The sequence below is a fragment of the Neofelis nebulosa genome, chromosome 1 (assembly GCF_028018385.1).
Source record: "Neofelis nebulosa isolate mNeoNeb1 chromosome 1, mNeoNeb1.pri, whole genome shotgun sequence".
Taxonomy (NCBI): Eukaryota; Metazoa; Chordata; class Mammalia; order Carnivora; family Felidae; genus Neofelis; species Neofelis nebulosa.
In genome coordinates this window covers 42,052,495-42,073,744 of record NC_080782.1, presented here as the reverse complement: position 1 = coordinate 42,073,744, position 21,250 = coordinate 42,052,495, and the positions used below count along the sequence as shown (strand labels likewise).

The window sequence follows — 21,250 nt, the reverse complement described above, 5'->3', positions numbered from 1 at the left end:
GGAGGCTCAACATTACAGCCTGGCCCAGGTACCACGGTAGGCGAAAGGAGCAGAGGGGCTACAAATCCAACTCTGTCGGATGAGAAACCTTCCCCTGACCCGCTAACTACAGGACTCAGATGCAGACGTCCGGTCAGCGCAAGGACAGTGTGCTCAGGCTGTGCAGGAGAAGCGCCCTGGCTGTCAGGGTCTTGCAGCTGAGTTTTTACCAGACTGCTGGGCTAAAGAGGCAGCAGTTTCCAATCACTTACGGGAAAAAGGCCAAATGACCAAGATTTGGGGCCAGGCGTCCCGGTCACTCTTTTTAAAAGGAGAGGGAGAACGTCAGAAGCAGGAAATCAGTGGCCACGAGCCTCGGGGTTTTGCCCAGGTCCCTTCCTCCACCCCTAGAGCTGCTGCATCCAACCTCGTTCCCTACTCCCCTCCCCCTGCTCTGGTCCCCACCCCCAACACACACACATTCACACACACACACACACACACACACACACACACATGCACCTGCGTGCACACACACTCACGCTTTGTCAGCTTCTTTCATCAAGACTTGCTGACTATGAGACTGGGTTAGATGCCTTTTCTATATGCTTTTGTGCCACACTATACCCTGGCGCTCAGCCCATATTATTGTCATTCCACATTTTCCTTGTCAGTACTTTTATCCATCTTTGTGTCCCCAACACTCCACCACAGAGACCAGAATACAGAAGGCAGGTATTCACTACACATGCATGTGCACACACACACACACACGCACACACACACATTGACCTAGATATTCTTAAAAGTACGGGGCAAAGGGATATTACAGAATGAACAAATGAACAAAGGTCCTTGCCTTTAAGAAACTCAGAGGCATCTGTCTTTCTCTGTATGACTTATTTCACTTAGCATCACAGTCTCCAGTTCCATCCACGTTGCTACAAAAGGCCGTATGTCATTCTTTCTCATTGCCACGTAGTATTCCATTGTGTATATAAACCACTTACAAACTGAGAATCGACTGAGGGTTGATGGGGGGTGGGAGGGAGGGGAAAGTGGGTGATGGGCATTGAGGAGGGCACCCGTTGGGATGAGCACTGGGTGTTGTATGGAAACCAACTTGACAACAGATTTCATATTAAAAAAGAAAAAGAAAAAAGAAACTCAGAGGCTCGTAAAGGAGGTTGGTACATCAATTCGACTTCCGTGCAGTGGAATAAATCCTGTGACAGAGCTAAAGATGTGGTTTTGTGGGCAAAACACTAATTCAGCCCCCACCTCCCCACGTAAAGACTGAGGAGACGGCCTAGGGAAAAATTCCAAAAAAGCAGCTGTGCCTCAGTTCACAAAGGGTCTTTAGCCAAGAGGCTAATGGGGTTCTTAAAAAGAAAATAAATTAGCAGAGCTGTTTGGAGAGTAATTTGGTAGACTTCATTAGAAAGTAAGCTGCACATATCCTTTTGTCCAGCAATTCCCTCGCTTGAAATTTGTTCCTTAAATGTCAGATGCGTACGTAAGGATACGGCTCCAATTTGTTTGTAATATGGAGTAAAACTAAACTAATTGTTCAGAAAGGGGAAATGGTGGAGTAAACCAGAAGAAACTAATAATCATGATGTGTAATTACTAAAAAGGATGAAGTAGGTCTAAATGTGGGGACTCAGGAAGTTCTCCACGTTTTATCAATAAGGTATAAAAGCAAATTGTGTACCAGATTATACAAAATTATCTCAGGTTTTTTTTTATGTTAAAAACATACGTCTGATAGTTTGGGGCGCCTTAGCTACTCCTCCCAGGTCCTGCTGAAAGCCCTAGGTGGAGCATAGTTAGCAGTTAAACACGGAGCTGCCTCTCAAGGATTTATTGTGATATTGCGAAGATAAGAAGGATAATTATATGACAGGGCGTGTGACAAAGGCTATAAAAGAGGGTTAAAAAGAGATCTGCATTAACAGAAGCCTGGTCTTGTTAGTTATGTGAGGGAAGATGAAGAGAGATCAAAGAGTTTCATTTGGTTGGTGGCCATGAGCTAGCTGGGTGTGGAGGACGGACTTGACTTTGGGAAGAAAGCGAATACCACGGAGAAGAAACCCTGTGACCGGGTGCAGAAGTGGGAAGCTTTAAACTATGCTTGAGCAGCAGCAACTATTCCAGGAGAACTATGCCACCTGGTCCATGGAGAGGGCACCTGGTCCGTGGAGAGGGAAACGGTAAGGTCTGCTTTGTGCTATATATTTTGAAAGCCCTTGAATACTGGGATAAGGATATGAGGCTTCCGGACATCATGGAAGGGGGTGGGACAGGCCACGGAAAGCCACAGTCGGGAAAAAAAGCCCGTAGTGGGATACACGAGGCTATTTCAGAGAGGTGTGCCCAGCAGCCCTGTGCCAAAGGGGTGGATGAGGAAAGAAACCACTGTGACAAAGGAGTAACCTGGTGCTGCCCCCGTGGCTCTTTGCTTGGTACCCGGTCTTTGTTTCCTCATTTGTAAAGCAGATTTTGACCCTTCTCTTCTCTGCCCCAGACTGGCAGTGAATCAAACACACAAATGTGTGTGTGGCTGTGGGCCTTGTTGCTTTCCCATAGGGTTCGTGTTCATTGCTGGGAGAAAATACAGGACAGACCTCAGCAAGTGGAGAGTTCAGGTTGACCGAGGGGGAGGGACACGTGGCAAGCTGCGGGAACATATGGGGTGGTCATCTGGGCCCTGGAGCCTGGAAGGAAGTGAGTGGATCTACATGCAAAATCCAGAAACGACGAGAAAACTTTCATTTACCACACTGGCAAAATGTAATGCTTTCCAAAACCTCAGGGTTGGAACAGGACTCAGGAAGACACTGTTATGACACATTATGCGGTTACACAGGTACTGTCCCAAACACACGGGTCTGTCAGGTATATATAGAAAGGATGTTCACTGAAGTTCTGCATAATTAGAAACCAAAATTTTGTTTAGCGTGACGTGAAAGGGCACAGTAAAAAACCAAAAACTGGAAATAAGGATAAATAAATTAATGTATTGATATGCCTGGATTATTATGCATACGCAGATATCTGGAGCAGCTTTATTCATAATTGCCAAACTTGGAAGCAGCCAAGAGGTCCTACAGGAGGCGAATGGATAAATAACCTGTAGTGCATCCAGACAATGGAATCTTGTTCTGCGCTAAAAAGAAATGAGCTATTAAGCTGTGAAAAGATATGAAAGGAACATAAATGCATGTTACTAAGTGAAAAAAGCCAGTCTGGAAAGGCTACGCGAACTGTGTGACTCCAACTCTATGATATTCAGGAAAAGGCACACTTAACGGGGATGATAAAACGACCAGCGGTTGTCAGAGGTTAGCGGGAAGGGAGGAACGAAGAGGCAAAGCACAGAGGATTTTTAGAGCAGTGAAACTAAAGTGTCAAAATCTTTAGAATGTGCAGCACCATGGGGGAGCCCTAATGTAAACTATGGAATTTGGTCTATCGTGATCTGTCAATGTAGGTCCATCAGCTATAACGAATGTACCTCTCTGGTATGCATCTGTGTGGGGAAGAGGGCGTACCTTCCTCTCAGTTTGCCATGAACCTAAAACTGCTCTTAAAAAATAAAATCCATTTTTTTTTTAAAGTTTATTTTTGAGAGACAGAGAATGAGCAGGGGAGGGGCAGAGACAGAGGGAGACACAGAATCTGAAGCAGGCTCCGGGCTCCCAGCTGTCAGGGCAGAGCCCGACGCGGGGCTTGAGCCCACAAACAATGAGATCATGACCCTGAGCCGAAGTCAGATTCTTAACTGACTGAGACACCCAGGCGCCCCCAGAATCCATTATTAAAGGAAAAAAAAAAAGGTAGCTCTGTGCTAGCTGATATGAAGGAATATCCAGAATATAAAGTAAAAAGGTTCATTGTACAACAATGTTAACCGATCCTCACTTGTAGAAACAAATCATTGTATGTGGTATCTACTTAACACAAATATGTATCAATAAGGAGATGTGTAAATAGATTAAAAATTAGTGTGACAGTACAATGGGTTTTATTCTGCGGTTCAAAAGAACGAGATCCATACGTGTGATTGAAAAGGATCTCTAAGATACTAAACGAAAAGGGTTGAAACAAAATAGTACGTATATCACCTTTTTGTGTACATAACATGTTTCTATTTTCACAAGTATACTTTGGAAAGACACTCAGAAACAGTTAGCAGTGTTTAATGTGGACTAGTGATGCCGAGATGGGGCTGGTGGGAAGGGCAGGACCATAGGCTTTCATTTTCATTTTTTACTCAAATATTCTGTTTGAGTTTTCACTATGAGTACAATTTTTTTTTTTAATTTAAGTTGAATTAGCATACGGTATTATGTTAGTTTCAGGTTTACAATACAGTGGTTCAACAATTCTCTTCATTTCTCAGTGCTTATCAAGGTAGTGTACTCTTTTTAAAAAATTTTTTTCATGTTTATTTAATTTTGAGAGAGAGAGGGAGACACAGAATCCGAAGCAGGCTCCAGGCTCTGAGCTGCCAGCACAGAGCCCGACGCGGGGCTTGAACCCACGCACCGTGAGATCGTGACCCGAGCCACCCAGGCGCCCCAAGGTAAGTGTACTCTTTGCCTATTTCACCCACCCCCCCACCCCACTACAAGTACTATTAAATGTGTAATTTGGTGTTAATAATTTTAAAAAAGTCATGTTCTCAGAGTTCTAGAATATACTGTTCTGGCCACAGAGTCCTTCCTTTTTGACGCCCCTTTCTTGGTGAACAAACTGAGATGCAATTTAACCAAAAGTTAGTGAATTTCATAAGAAGTCCGTGACTCTGGAGACCAGGAGAGGGGACAGGGAGGGGAGCCAAGATGGACAAGTAGAAATTGTTAGAATTTTTAGTAACTTCTTGGGGGGGGGGGCAGCGGAGAGGAAGGATGTGAGAAGAAACCAGGAAATGAAAATAAAGACGCAGAAAAACTTGAACAAATGGGGAAGCTCCATGAGTGTTGTCTGAGCTTACTAAAGCCGTGTCTGGGGCCAGTGGTCTGTTTGGGGCGTACGTGAATGTGGATCTCTCCCTGTTTCTGCTGATGTGGCCCTTTTTGATAGTCCAGTAGATTAGCAAGGCTAGGAATCATTCTGTCTGAGAATTGGGGTGCCCCTCAAGTTTGCCCAGGTCCGTGGAGCTCCCACTCCAGCGGAGGCTCTTCAACCATACACAGCGAGGGCACTGGTGGCGACCTTGGGCCCCACCCAGCTAGAGCTGCCCTGCTCCTAACTGCCTTCTGCCTCCTGCCCCTGCACGAAATTAGGTTTGCACAGATCTTCCATTGCTAAAAAGAGACACACCAATATTCCGACCCTTTCACTGTCTGAATGGGGAGACGGAGATCCACAGTGAAAAATGAAGCTGAGAAAAATCGCGGGGGTGGGAGGAGGCATGGGTCAGAAGCCAGGGGTTCTGACTCCCCATCTCCTTTCAGCTTTTCATTCTTACATTTTAGCTGAAACCGAAAAAGAAGAAGGGAAGAGTTGGAGCAAGCTGAAATTTCAAAGTCTTAACTTGAAAGAGAATGCTCCTGGGGAAAAAAAAATAATCCTAGACTCACCTAAACCAAGAGGGGGAAAAGCCATATCAGGAATTAGAACAGACAAAAGAGGAAAATCGAACCCAAATATTTTCGAGGATAAATTGAATCATAAAATGGAAACAAATAATTGAATGGGAAGGTTTAAAAACAAAAATTAGCTGGTGCAACCAACAAATGTGTTTAATATTTTTAAAAATGTTTTTATTTCTTTTTGAGAGAGAGAGAGAGACAGAGTGCAAGCAGGTGAGGGGCAGAGAGAGAGGGGGACACAGAATCTGAAGCAGGCTCCAGGCTCTGAGCTGTCAGCACAGAGTTCAACACGGGGCTTGACCTCCTGAACCACGATATCAAGACCTGAGCCAAAGCCGGACGCTTAACCAACTGAGCCAACCAGGCACGCCAACGAATGTGTTTTGATTACCTCCTATGGACCAGGCCATTTTTGCATCACTGTTGATTCCTTGATGAACGAGTCCGGCTCCAATTCCTGACCTCAGTGGGTGTGCCTTCTAGCTTACGGTTTGGCAGTTTGCACAGAACAAGAGGAGGGATTCACTTACACAAGCTCTCATTTGACACCCTCTTGTGGCATGCTAATTATTCGCAAAGTGCAGCAAAGCCTGATGTACCCTTTCTGGCATAAAAAAGATGCTGGCCTCCGCCTCTGTAAAGTTCCAAGTCGAGAGTGAAACCTGGAGGTCCAGGGAGGCTGCGGAGGGCAGAGACCTAAGGCATGGCTTACTGGTTACAGTTACAGGAAAGCGGAGAAGACCCAGGTAAATAGAACAGCCAGGGGAGGAAAGCAGAGCATTGCTGAGAGGAAAAGGGAAAGAGGAAGTGAGGGGAGAAGTCAGTTGGTGACCCACCAGCTCAGAGCGTGCAGCCCAGGCCCTCAGAACCCCAGGAATCCTAGAGCCGTCCAGCTCTCTTGCACAGAGTAGGAGCCCCAGGCCCATAGGCGGGAAGGGACTCAGTGTCACACAGCAGGTAGAATGTTCTGGAGTCAGATGGACCTGGGTCTACACGCCACTTTAGCCATTTGCTGGGGGTGGTTTTGGGATACTGGGCAAGCTTTTCTCTTCGCCTGGATCTCATCATCTGTAAAATGCCGACAGTGATTGTAATGACGATGATGGCTTATCTCCACCCCGGCCATTGGTTCCTGCCCTACGTACGTGCCATTGTCCCGGCAACAGGTGGGGTTTACCGTTCACCCTGTTGAATCTGTGACCACTGTGACCAGTGAATACAACAGAAGGGATGCCGTAGCAGTTCCAGAGCGAGTCTTTGTGAGGACTGGTGCATTCTGCCTGTCTCTCCCGAACTGCTTGCTCTGGAGGAAGAACCCCACCAAACACGCTACTCAAAGACCTCCCTGCGGTTGGGCAGCCCAGGCTCGCCAGGAAGTGGAGAAGCCTCAGGAACAGAGATGCCCCCCAGGCTCTTCCAGCCCATCCAGCCCTTCCAGCACAGCCCCAGACTTCAGAGGACCCCGGCCTCCTCGGCCACCATGTGACTGTAGATGCAGAAGAAGCTCCTAGCAAAACCCGCCCAGCTGAGCCCCTCCCACAGTCAAAAGAGCTGATAGCAAAACGATGTTGTTTAAGCCACTACGTTTTGAGGGTGTTTGTTACACAGCAGTGGTAAGGGAACCACGTGCCTTCTGAGGCTGTCAGTGGATTCATTTAGAACAGAGCGGGGGACATATGAAACTGGAACAAACGGTAGGTTTTAATTTATTTTTTTTTAAATTTTATTTTTAACATTTATTTATTTTTGAGACAGAGAGAGACAGAGCATGAACGGGGGAGGGGCAAAGAGAGAGGGAGACACAGAATCGGAAGCAGGCACCAGGCTCTGAGCCATCAGCCCAGAGCCTGACGCGGGGCTCGAACTCACGGACGGCGAGATCGTGACCTGAGCCGAAGTTGGACGCTCAACCAACTGAGCCACCCAGGTGCCCCTAATTTATTTTTTTAAAAATGTTTATTTATTTATTTTGAGAGAGAGAGACAGAGGGAGAGTGGCTGATGGGGGAGAGAGGGACAGAGAGAGAGAGAGAGAGAGAGAGAGCATCCTAAGCAGGCTCCGTACTGTCAGCACAGAGCCCAATGTGGTGCTCAGTCCCATGACCCCGGGATCACAACCTGAGCCAAAATCAAGAGTCGGATGCTCAACTAACTAAGCCACCCAGGGCCTCCGCTGTTTATTTTAATGAAGTGATGCAAACCACAAATTTCCAGCACCTCCATCAGCCCGTCATAGCACCCCTAAGTGATGCGCTGGCAGACCACAGAGAACCAACTGCACTCCCCCTTCGTCGGACAGCCTCTCGGCCTTCGAAGACAGCCCCCCACGCCCCACTCCAGCCACACCAGCCTTCGCAGACCTTCCTGTGAGTCAGGTGTTTTGCACGTGCTGTCCCCGATGCCTAAGCCTTTCCTTCCCCAGTTTACATCATTCGTGTTTCCTCATCCCTCGGCTGAGTCATCATCTCCTCTGGAAGTGTGGGTCCCCACCCTCTGGGACATGCCCTCAGAACGTGGCGCCCTGCTCTTTCCAACACTTATCTCGGTCTTGCACCTTTGCATGTGTTTGTGAGATTATTCAATCACCATCTTTCCCAGAAGACTCCCTCGGGGCAGGGACAACCCCGATTGTATTTGCTTTTGCGCATCACTCTCTCCCCCCAGCCCAGCCCCAGCGGGTACCCTGCCAGCTCAGTGAATATTGGGTTCCAGAAAGCTAGCAAGCCCGCTCCTGGGTCCCTGGTGCCTCTTCTTCCTCACATTAAGCCTCCCCAGCCCCTTTGTGGTGTAGGTTTCAAACTCTGTTCCTCTTCCCTTTCCTCGGCTTCTGGTCCAGGCTGTTCGGCCCACAGGTCCTGCCCTTCTGCTTGCAGGGCTCTGTCCTCAAGCCCTGTCACCGGGGCTTGTTTAGTCTTTCTGCTATTTTGGGAGGCGGCATCTCTAATACTCAGCAGTTCCTCCTCCGTGGTTGTCTGTTTCCAAACAGGGCACTTCCTTCCTCAGACTTGAATAGAGGGTACTCAGGGGTTCCAGGCAACACCGCGACGTTGACACCCCTCTTGGGCGTGCCCCTCCCTGAGTCGATTCTTGCAACACCACACGCCCCCTCCTTGCAGCTGCCCTGTCCACTGCATCAGGTAGGGCACCAGTCAGCCCTCACCTGGAATACTGTCTTTCCACCACGTCTGCCCTCCCGTATACCAGCTGCCTCGGGAATTTTCTGCACTACGAAATCTGCTCCGGTTACTTCTCTGCCTAGATTTTCAGTGGACGCTACCTACCCTCTTTGTCTTCAGCAGAGGTTGCAAATTGGTGGCCACATCGAGCCTAGAGATGTCTTCGGCTTGGCTGAGAGAGTTCAGAAATTAATTAGGCACTCACGTTTAAAGATTTGGGACTTTCATATAAAATACCAGATGCTCAACCTCTCTTAAAAATATCAGTGAGCCATGGGTGTGCGTGGGTGGCTCAGCTGGTGAAGCATCTGACTTCGGCTCAGGTCATGATCTCACAGCTCGTGGGTTCGAGCCCCGCATCACGCTCTGTGCTGACAGCTTGGAGCCTAGAGCCTGCTTCGGATTCTGTGTTTCCCTCTCTCTGCCCCTCCCCTGCTCATGCTCTGCCTCTCTCTGTCTCTTTCAAAAATAAATAAACATTAAAAATATTTTTTAAAAATACCAATGATCCTTGTGTGTTGACGATACTTCAAGAAAAAAAAAAAAGAAGGAAAGTAGGGGCGCCTGGGTGGCTCAGTCGGTTAAGCGTCTGACTTTTGATTTCAGTTCCAGTCATGATCTCACAGTTCGTGGGATTGAGCCCCGTTTCCAGTGGGCTTGATCTCTCTCTCTGTCTCTCTCTCTCTCTGTCCCTCACCCCACTCAAGCACTCTCTCCCTCTCTCTGAAAAACAAAACAAGACCAAAAGATAAACAAAATAAATTATAAATTAAACAAAGAAGTAGGCAGACATAACCTCAACACGCAAAAGTCAATTTTACATTCCAGGTAAGTGGAGGAAAGATAGAATATTGAATAGATGGTGTTGGGATACATAGCTAACATTTTGGGGAGACATTAAATTCCTATATTACATCAGAGGCAAAAAGAAACTCCTGGCAGATCAATATACCAAATACAAAGAATAAACCTGTAACGGTACTAAAGGGGGAAAAAATATCAGGGATTCAACCACACTGGGGACACAGAAGAGTGGTTTGAAGGGAAGCAGCCCCCGGAGCACATCGTCATGAGTTTGCCACAGTCTCTACCTGCCCTGACAACCTCCACCCTCCCCACCAGTGGTCCATGGCTACTCATCATCGCCGTGCAGTGGCTATTCCCAGCGGTTCCACCTGTTATCCTACCTTCCTGGTTTCCCCCGGACCCTTGCATGGCCATCCGTATCTGGCTTAGGAGAATTCTCAATTTCTGAGTCTGTTGAGAGGAAGAAGGGAGGGCTCCTGGGTGGCTCAGTTGGCTGAGCGTCTGACTTCAGCTCAAGTCATGATCTCATGGTTCGTGGGTTCGATCCCCTCACTGGGCTCGCTGCTGTCAGCGAGGAACCCGCTTTGAATCCTCTGTCTCCCCCTCTCTTTGCCCCTCCCCGGATCATGCTCTCTTTCTCTCTCAAATAAAATTAAAAAAAAAAAAGAAATAGTGGGGTGCCTGGGTGACTCAGTCAGTTAAGCGGCCGACTTCGGCTCAGGTCATGATCTCGCGGTTCGTGAGTTCAAGCCCCGCATCGGGCTCTGTGCTGGCAGCTCAGATCCTGGAGCCTGTTTCAGATTCTGTGTCTCCCTCTCTCTCTCTCTGACCCTCCCCCGTTCATGCTCTGTCTCTCTCTGTCTCAAAAATAAATAAATTAAAAAAAAAAGTAGAAAAGGAGGAAAAGAATAAAGAACATTTTCACCAGTCAGGCCCCCATAGTCCAGTAACATATGTGATTCATGGAGACATTTTAATTTTGTGTGGGTGGGAGGAGTAAGATTATAGTTAATTTTTACTTTCCTCTTTGTACCTTCCCAAATTTTCTATATGAAACGTGCTTTCCTTTTCCAAGGCTAGAATGACATAAGGGATGTACCTGCAGATTTTAGCGGTGGCTATAATATCTGGAGTACTTGTCTCTCATTCTATAGTTTCCGGGGATTTTCTCTCCCTCTCTCTCTGCCCCTCCCCCACTCTGTGCTTTCTCTCTCTCTCTCTCTCTCCCGCTCTCTCTCTCTCTCTCTCAAAATAAATAAACTTAAAAAAAATAAACACAAGCCTCTTAAACATATTTAACACATTTTAATAAAGGCGTTTTAAAGTTTAATGCATGTTCATAAAATGACTACATTTGGGCAAATGGCACCAGCTCCAGAAAGTACCGGCACATGTTAGCTCATTTGATCTTTATGATCTTGAGGTGCAGGCCGACTTGCAGGTGAGGAAACTAAGGCTCACAGGAGGCCATTCTTTTCATTATTTTGGCCTTGCTTTAGGTCTCCGGGCTGGCATGTGACTGAGTCAAGACTTGAACCAAATCCCCCTGTGCCATGACTGAACTCTCAACAGGGCCGTGGGAGGCAAAGAGCAGGTCCAGGACAAGAGGACTGGAGACAATACAGCCGGGGTGAATCAGACACCCACGGTAGACCTGGGGCCTGTGTGCACACAAAACGTGCACTCTTCCCACCCTTTGCCTCCTCCCGGCTTGCTCCTCCCTCCCTGCCCCACCCTCTGCATTTCACCTACCTGTTCATTTCACCGAGTGTGAAACAGTCCCCTGAACGTCTAGTTTGGAATCGCCATGTTGAAAGTTTATCTAACAGAGTCACTATATTGGAGAAAGGCAGCCCAGGCTTCCTTCCGCTGCCTGCTCTGGAGCATGTAAACAGTAGCTGGAGAATGGGAAAAAGGAAGTGTCATATTTATTTGATGGCTGAAGCCTGGGATAGGATCCTCTGTGTGATAACACCCTGCAGAAATCCCCAGCGATTCCCTGGCGCTTCTGTCAAATCCTTGCTCATACCTGCGGAGGCCCTTAGAGGCCATCTAGTTCCTTCCCCCTGCCACGGATAGGGAACTGGAAGCTCAGAGGAGGGAAGCTACTTCCCCGAGGAGACAATCAACCTGTGGCAGAGCTGGGATTGGAGACCCATGTGCAGGAATCTTTCCTAACTATGTGATATCCATACACTTTTATATCAGGTTCTTTGCTTGTGCTGGTTATGTGCCTATTGCCTTCCCTGCTGTGTGATGCTGGGGCCGGGAGTCTGCAGACTGCATTGCCTGGAATACCTTGCTGGGTATCTTCACATCTCCCTCTGACAGCAGAAGGCCATCACGGCTCTTCTGCTGCCACTTTCAGCGCACCCTGTATCGTCTGTGAGTGTCCTCAGTACAGAGGTCTGAGCCACAGCCACGTGGTCTCTGTCTATCTGACATCTCAGCGTTGGCCGTGCAGGGCCCATTCCTCCACCTCCTGCTTTCCGGTAACCTTTCCATTTCCCTTCTGTCCCCTCTGTTCTGGGGGTGGTGACTGTTTCCTGCGATTACGCATGCATGGATTTCTCAGCATTTGCTTTTTGTTTTTATATCCATCCAACAAGTGCAATCAATTCCCTGCATTCAACGCCTACTATTTGAAATACCTAGCAAGGCATCTGATCTTCAAACTGAACTCCAACTGATACGTTGCTTAAAAATGTTTGCTTTCTCATTTTTGCAGCTTTCTGTTCTATCCATCCATAGACACATAAAATAGGGAATGCCCAGAATAAGGGAGGAGAGACTAGCTTTCATTAATTCAACAGATATTGACTTTAGATCCATCCTGGTTCTGAGACTCAATATTAAGCAATCCTTGTCTGTGAGGTAGTTGAGGTGTTTTGGGGAGTCGGGTCAGTAAGCAGGCAAGTAAAGTACAAAGTGGAAAGGGTTGTGGACGTGTGACCACGGGGCCACTGGAAGAGCATGAGCAAGGCCCCTAAACTAAATGAGTGGGTTGGAAAAATGTTAGGGAGGGTCTTCTTAAATAAGTAGTATCTAACTTAAACCCGAGGGATATGTAGGACCTTGTCAAACAAACTGGTGGATGTGGAGGTTGCTGGGAGAGATATTATGGACAGGGATGGTAAGAAAACATGTCAGGGCTTGTTCTAGGTTGAGCTGTGTCGCAAATTTATATGTTTAAGTTCTACCTCCCAGTGTCTCAGAATGTGACCTTATGTGGAAATAAGATTATTACAGATACAAATAGTTAAATAAGATGAGGTCAAAGTGGAGTAAGGTGGGCCCCTGCAATATGACTGGTGTCCTTATTAAAAGGGAGAACTTTGGAGACAGACATACACACAGGGAAACGGCCATGTGAGGAGGAAGGCAGAGATTGAGATGATGTGTCTATAAGCCAAGTAATGCCCCAAATTGCCGGCAAACCACCAGAAGCCATAGGAGAGGAACAGATTCTCCCTCACAGCCCCTAGGAGGAACCGACCGTGCAAACACTTTGATCTTGAAATTCTAGCCTCCGGAAGTGGGAGACAGCGAAGTTCTGTTTCTTAAGCCACCCAGTTTGCAGTGCTTTGTTACGGCAACTCTAGCCAACTAATACACGGTCTGATCATGAAGGGTGTTAGAAGGCTTAGTGAGTAATACTGTCCATTCAGTGAGCACTTCCATAACACGATCTGCTTTAGAGGACGTGCTTTATAAGAACTTAAGTGCTGTACGGGAATGAACTCATTTACATTTTCATGACAACGTTAAGAAGAAAGTGATATTATTATTTCATTTTGACAAATAAGGAGAAGGAATACAAAGAATTTTAAGATGACTCGGTCCAGGTTACCCAGCCAATAAGTAATGTGTTGAGGGTGGGCATTGAATCTAGGCTGAGAAGGGGTATCCAGTCAGTATATGATACTACTACCAGATGAGGTGCTCACTTTTTACCTTGGGAACAATGACTGTGGGGAGAATTTTTAAGTTGGGCCTCTGGAAGGATAGTTTACATGAAGTGAAGTTTAGTCTGTCTAGGTATGCAGTTCTATGGATTTTGAACGAACACGTATGGTGGCATAACCACCCCCACTGGCCAGTTTTCAGGAAGAACGGTGACATGATACACTTTCCACCTCACAAATGTCATCCTGGCTACGGGATGGAGAATGAATTGGGAGGCGATGAGAGTGGAGACAGAGACAACAGATGGTCGTGTCCTGGACCCGAGCAATAGTGTTGGATATGGAGAGAATTGAACAGGGGCCAGAGCTATAGAAGAGGTAGAACCCACGGGCTGAAAAACCACTTCTTCTAGAAGCTTTTAACATGCCAGTGTGGGTCAAATACAATCTGAATGACCCCAGGTCACCTGAGATCTTTCAGTAAAGACCTCTTTTCACCTAAACAGCCAACACACCAGCGATGATATTTACTTACCAATTGCTAATGCTTCCTGCAAACTGCTCTGGCCAGGGGCCACCCAGTTAAGTTTAGAACAATTAGTAATTACAATCAAACCTAGGCAAATTATCTGATTTCGAGGCTACTAAATTATTCTAAAATTCCATCATGAAATTGCATTTACGATGGAAGATTTGCTGACAAAAGCAAAGAGAGGCTTAAGCAAAGCTTCTGTATACATCTGATTTAAATCTGAGGCATTTTCAATTGTTATTTCCCAGTGGTGGCCTCTCTTGAGGCATTATTAGCGCCTTTAGCTCCAAGTGACCTGTGTATGCTCGTTTCTTACGCCTTCCTTCTTAAGTTTCCATTCTTTACTCAGAGGCCCCTTTCTCGGGGTGCCTTCCCTGACTACCCCCATATACAACAGCAACGGTTCTACATCTGTCACTCTCAACCTCTTACCCTACTTTTCTTTTCTCTTCTTTTTTCTTTTTTTCCCTTTCCTTTCCTTTCCTCTTTTCTTTTCTTTTCCTTTCCTTTGCTTTCCTTTTTTCTTTTCTTTTCTCTTTTCTTTCCTTTCCTCTCCTCTCCTCTCCTCCCCTCTCCTTTCCTTCCTTTCTTTTCTTTTTTCTTTTCTCTTTTCTTTTCTTCTTTTCTATCTGATAAAGTAGATAGCCTACTTTATCTTCTTTCTTTTACTTTTAATTTCTTTTCTTTTGGGGGCTTATCTTTTTCTGGAAATTTTAACCTGTTTATTTTCTATTCCTCACCCTTACCCCCATCCCTAAAATACAAGCTCCATGAATGCAGGGACATTGTTTATATTGGTTATTGTTACATTCTCAGCGTCAGGAATGGTACCAAGCACATAATGGGCACTTAATAAATATTTGTGGAATGAATGAATAAAGCTATAGCCCATTATGGCAAGACTTCAACACCCATGATCTAGGCTAACCACTTCAATCTGCAGATGAGGAAACTAAGACCTGAGTGGGGGGGTGAAGAAATTCGCTTGAGGTTCCAAGCAGGTTGGAGGCTAGGTGCAGGTGGTGCCCAAATTCCCTGGTTCCAGCCCAGACTGCTTCATGTGGCCACTGATTCATGCAGCCTCTCAAGCTTGTCCAGTCTTAGCACAGCAGAGTGGGTTAAGAACATGGACTTCAGAAAACAATCTGACCTAGGCTTAACTCTATCACTCTTTTCTCCTTTGAGTCTGTTTTATTTACCTGTGAGTCAGGGATAAAAACCTACCTAGTAGATTGCTATAAGATGTACAGGAGATAATTCAGGGGTCTGGAGGTCCCTGGCACAAAATAAATTCTCCATAAGTGCCAGATATGGCTACTCATGTAAGAGAACCACCAGTGGGCCTCGTATCTTTCTGGAGTTGTGGTAGGCTTAAATACTTTCTCATTTAGGGGCGCCTGGGTGGCGCAGTCGGTTAAGCGTCCGACTTCAGCCAGGTCACGATCTCGCGGTCCGTGAGTTCGAGCCCCGCGTCAGGCTCTGGGCTGATGGCTCGGAGCCTGGAGCCTGTTTCCGATTCTGTGTCTCCCTCTCTCTCTGCCCCTCCCCCGTTCATGCTCTGTCTCTCTCTGTCCCAAAAATAAATTAAAAACGTTGAAAAAAAAATTAAAAAAAAAAATACTTTCTCATTTAAATTTAGACTGTAGGTAACAGCAAAGTACTAGGGGATATGTTAATGTTTGATGGGGGGAAAAAAGGGAAAAGAGTTCCCTTGTATGAGAGGGAGACAGCACATGGCAAGAACTAGTCCCCTAACTCACTGAATCCTATTTTCCTCATGTTTAGAGTATAGGGTTGAATTCCATAATCCCGATGATGCTATCTGTCTGATATCCTATGATTCATCCCCTGAAAATAGAAACGGGTTTTCAATGGTTCATGTTTAGTATGAGTGAGAAGTTGAAGGAAAATGACTTGGTGCCTCAACCTCCCTTTTTTTCCCTCTAGCAATGGTGGATCACTTTGAAATTTACTTCTTTATTAATGAATAGGCATTGCGTGTCTCCCCTGTGCCAGGCCCTGTGGTAGAGGCACAGGAGTGGCTTTCTCTTTTGGAATCTGAATGGCTGGGTTTTCCTTCTTTCAGGCACACAAGTGTTCCTCGGCCAAGTGCTGTCTTGAGTACTGTATTAATTTCCTAGGGCTGCCATAAACTGGGTGGCTTAAAATAACAAAAATTCTTTGTCTCACAGATCTGGAGTCTAGAGGTCCAAAATTAAAGTGTCGGCAGGATTAATTCCCTCTGAGGACTCTGAGAGGGAATCTATTCCATGCCCTTCTCCTGGCTCCTGATGGTTTTCTGGCAACATTTGTTCTTCCTTGGCTTGTAGATACTTCACCCTGATCCCTGCTTTCATCTTCCGGTAGCTTTTCTCCTGTGTGTGTGTCTGTTCCTCTGTACAAAGCTCCTCTTATTACAAGGACACAAGTCATATTGGATTAGGGCCTACTCTAATAACCTCACTTTAACCTGATCATTAACAAAGACCCTGTTTCCAAATAGTGTCAAATTCACAAGTATTGGGGGTTAGGATTTTGACTTCTGTGGGTGGACACCATTCAACCCCTAACAATTACCTTTCCCGCCTCAAATAGTAACCTCGAGCCTTCCCTACAGACAGGCCAGAATATGTTCTCTTGGCTCTGACTTCCTTGGAATTAGATTCACGGATCCCAGATACTATGAGCCCATGAACACAGCCCAAGATTCCATTTGTGTTTCTGGCAGTCACCTCCCATCATGGGGTCATGTTAAGCTTGTGGTCAATTAAAATGTCCAGATTTCTTTCATAGTAGTTGACAAACCAGTTCATCACGCATCTTAAACATCTGATTTTGTGAAGCTAAGTACCAAATTTTATACAGAATATTAAATGATCAATCTTTGAATGCTCCAAGTTAGTATTGGGAGAACTTGAGCTATCAACAACTTTAGGTTCATCAACAATTTCTTTAGTTGCCATTTCTTCATGGCCCCAAGACCCGGCTGGAGGGCTCTTCTGTCCAGGTGATTGGTCCCATTAGTCACAGGCCTTTAGGTCCCTGTGAGAGCAATCTGTTCCATCTCTCTCTCTGGAGCTCACCTATAAGGTCTCCTCAGGCACAAACTCTGGAGGTCTCCCTGGAGGGCTGTAGGACTGGGGTGAGGTGAGTGAGGCAATTTCCTCACGCACAAAAATTCATGCAAATCTATCCATGAGGAACAACATATAAAATTTTTAGATAAAGACAGGATCCAACAGGGCCCAGGACTAGGGTGAAGTGAGTGAAGTGAATCATGTAAGTGTAGCATCAGACCCTGTCTTTATTTAGAGCTTGGATATTTTGTTCATTATGGATATTTTGTATTAACTTTCATTTTCAAATATTGCATGAAAATATTATTTATCTTAGTGCCTCCTTAGCATTTGCACTTGAGGTGAATGTCTCACTCAACCCACCCTGGTCCTGGCTTTTGGGCATGGATTCTAGTGGAGTAGAGTGGAGTCTGGGACCAGCCTCCCAACTGGGAGTCAGGGGACCTAACCCCTCACCCGAGCTCTTCTGTTAATTACCTGGGCAGCACTGAGTAAATAAGTTACTTCCCTTTTCTGAACCTCAGTTCTTCCAAATGCAAAATTGTGTGGGTAAACTCCGTGGTTTTAAGGTAAAAACTAATCATAAGGCTCTGTGATGCTAGCCAGAGCTCTGGCTGGAGGTCAGGAGACTTCCTCCTCTGATCCTATCTGTGCTACTCACTGACTGTGTGACCTTGGGCAAGTCCCTGCCCAATTAGACACAGACAGTCCCTACTAGTTAGAGTACAATTGAAATGATCTGCAAGCCTCCTTTGAGCTCTGTTTCCCTGATCCTTTTACCGCTTAAAGGCAAACAAGAACATTCAAATACCATAAACATTACTGGCAGTGAGGCGCCAGTTATAAGCAACCATTTTTAACAAAGGGACCTACTCAAGAGCAAAGTTAGCTACTTGGCAAGATATCAGGAAGTCTTTTCTACAAGGAAAGAGAATCCAATGTCAAACTATTGTTTAATTTTGAAACACCCTCATTAGAAACTTGAGCTTCTGTATTTTGCTGTTGAAGAGAAAATTACGGATCAAGGTACGGATATTTTTCAATGACATGTTGGCATTTAATCCAGTGACGTGCAAAGAGCCCTCACGGGAGCTCCGTGTGAGGGCTGTGTAACCTTGAGAATGGCTTCCAGATGCTCCGGCCTTCTTTCTCACCTGTGATCTGCCCATACGGTTGCTGCAAAAAAACAGGGAAGGTGTGAGTATGTGTGAACGTGAAGTCTAAAATCAAGAGTTCACATAAGTAATAAAATCTCATTCGCAGTTACTGGAAGGCAATTTGAAAATGCATATCAAAGACATTTAAAATGACTCAGTAATTCAACCTCCCGGTATTAGGCCCCGGAAGTAATTAAGAACATGGACAAAGACGTAGTTGCTGTAGATTTATTTCCGCATCTTTAGAGTGAAGACAAAGAAACAAAGCAACCAGCTTAATGGTGCAATCATAGACGATTGGTCGGGTATATTGTAATGTCTCCATATAATGGAATATTATGCAGATGTAAACAATGATTTCACGGAAGCGTATTTGTTGACATGCACAGACACTTAGAACATATCGTTAAATGAAAATTACAAAATAGTATATATGCTACAAGCCCATTTTTGTAAAAATATGCCTGGCTTATCTCTGGGTGGTGGTATAATACGCTTTCTTTCTTTTTCCTTTTCTTTTGCTTACTTGCACTTTCTGTTTTTTCTGCAATGAACATTAGAGGACATAACATTTTAAACGGATATCATAAAAAGAAGTATAGATACATTAAGAAATTGCCTTTTTTGAAAATAGTATTGGTCTCACATTAAAAACAAAAAAACCCCAAATATCACAGGAGGTTATGATATATAGTTTTTAATTTTATTTTTAGGAAATGACACTTAAGGAATCTTGCTCTGGAAGATTATTTTCATTTTGCCTTGATTTTCCTACTCGATAGTCTTTTTCCCAGCCCTCTGCATATCCTCATTCACTGATTCAGTCATTCACTCCTTCATTGATCCTGCCAGCATTTACTGAACACTTACTATATCCCAGACAGTGGGCTAAGTCCTCTAAGTGCTCCAGTACGGACACATAATGGTCGCTTGGCCCCTTGTTCTAGTCCTTCTCAATTTCCCCAGCACAAACTTCAACCATCTTCAGAGCTCCTAGCCTTGGGGTCACCGTTCCACTCCACGCCCATTTTGTCGTTGTTCTTCTGATGCTGCCCGTCCCCTCTCCCCACAAATCCCACTGTGGTCGAGTTCTCCATTTTGTTCTTTCCCCCTCACTTCCACAACCAGAGCTCGGTGCAAACACCAGGCACTTCCTCCTCTGGGTCACCTCACTCCAAGCTTTTCATGATCCCTCTCCGTAACATTTTTGAACATACAAGCCCAATGTGTATACGTATAAATCATATGACATGTGCCACGTTCAATGTATCAAAGATCAGAATAAGAATTTCCTTGTGGGTTTTTGGAGCAATACAAATACAACCAACATCATCATCCATTCTTCCCACCACCAGTGGGTCATCTGGCAAACTCCCTGGAACGCGTGCACGTCTACAGTTCTAAACGGAACGGCAGAAATGACCTTGTCAAGTTATTATTTGTTATAAACTTCATCAAACTCTGCTAAGTTTACATTAGCCTCATATTAACCCCAAATGCCCGATCCCTGGCTTCAAGGTCTGTTACTTATTATACCCCTGTTTTCATCTCCAAATAGGTCTTAGCTGGTTTTAAGCTGAAATCGTTACACGGGGGTTTCCCAGCGTGCGTTTGATGTGAAGGATCCTGCGGTCAAATAAGCTTGGCGAGTGCTGGCAGCTTCAGCCTGGTCTGGGAGAGTCCGGGCGTAAAAGAACACCCTGGAGTTTCTGAGGAGGCCTCCAGGAAAGAGGTCTGGTTACCTTTTCTGGACAGAGTATTTCCCGGGCGGAGTCAACTCTTTCTGGTATAAAGTTTATCCCCACACCTTGAAATAGTGTTAACACGAGGTACTTCCGGAAATGCTAACTCACACAACTTACTGACTTCTGCGTCACCGTCACGTACGTATTTACCACCCCCAAGAACGGCTTCTTCCTTGCTGTAAGCCAAACTGTCTGGTCTACACGGGGATCCATGTTCACTCCTCGCTCCTTAAGAAAATCATCTCAGATGAACCATCATCACAAGCCACAAAACCCCAGTTGTTTTCAAAACCACCTGGTGTCTCAGGGACTGTTCTGTGTCATAATCAGTCACAGAGTGGTCTTTTAAAAGCATAGATCATACATGTGATTCCTTCGCTCAGAACCCTCCAGTGGCTTCCCAAAACATGCGGAAGAAAATGCAGACCCTTCAGAGCTCAAAGATCTGCCCCTTCTGCTTCTTCAACCTAAGCCCCAGCCCCTTCTTATGTCTTCACAGCCCCACTGAACTTTCCTCAAAGATGCCAAGCTCATTCCTGTTTCAGGAACTTTGCACTTGCTCTTCCCTTTACCTGGGATGCTCTTAGCCCCAGACCTCCCATGGCTCCCTCCGTCCCCTCCTCCAAGTCTTCGTCTCCTATTGTCTTCCCAGTGACGTCATCCTGGACCTCTGGACCTCAAGCAACACTTCCTTCACTGGCTACTTTCTGACTCCAGCTCTGCTACTTTTTCTTCGTAGTTTTTTTTTTTTTTTTAACGTTTATTTATTTTTGAGACAGAGAGAGACAGAGCATGAACGGCGGAGGGGCTGAGAGAGAGGGAGACACAGAATCGGAAGCAGGCTCCAGGCTCCAAGCCATCAGCCCAGAGCCCGACGCGGGGCTCGAACTCACGGACCGCGAGATCGTGACCTGAGTCGAAGTCAGACGTTTAACCGACTGAGCCACCCAGGCGCCCCTTTTTCTTCGTAGTTTTACCACTACCTACATTACGCCATATAATCTTGGCTCATATAAGATCCAGGAGGGAAGGGAATTTGACTGCTTTCTCCACCTTTATCCCCGGAGCCTGGAACAATGGCTGGCACATACTAGAAATTCAAGAAATGTTTGTTGAATAAGTGAATAAATAAGCACATTCAGTCAAGGTTCAAATTCTGGTTGTTTGCATGATTTAGTTGAACAACTGGGCCTCTGTGCTGACAGTGTGGAGCTTGCTTGGGATTCTCTCCCTCTCTCCCTCTCTCTCTATCCCTCCTCAGCTCATGTCCACG

At 45.9% G+C, this 21,250-nt stretch overlaps 2 long non-coding RNA genes across 2 annotated transcripts in view; one reads left to right on the top strand and one right to left on the bottom strand.

The window, feature by feature from the left end:
* Positions 1-20,096, top strand: part of LOC131506089 (uncharacterized) — a 58,517-nt gene extending 38,421 nt beyond the window's left edge. The window contains exons 2-3 of the long non-coding RNA XR_009258728.1: positions 4,445-4,567; positions 19,791-20,096. This is a non-coding gene — a long non-coding RNA (uncharacterized LOC131506089). The remainder of the gene's footprint in view (positions 1-4,444; positions 4,568-19,790) is intronic.
* Positions 18,015-20,205, bottom strand: LOC131506094 (uncharacterized). Its single transcript, XR_009258730.1, has 2 exons — positions 20,095-20,205; positions 18,015-18,251 (listed from the first exon to the last, which is right to left on the bottom strand). It is a non-coding gene; the product is annotated as an uncharacterized LOC131506094 (long non-coding RNA).
* Positions 20,206-21,250: the final 1,045 nt, after the last annotated feature.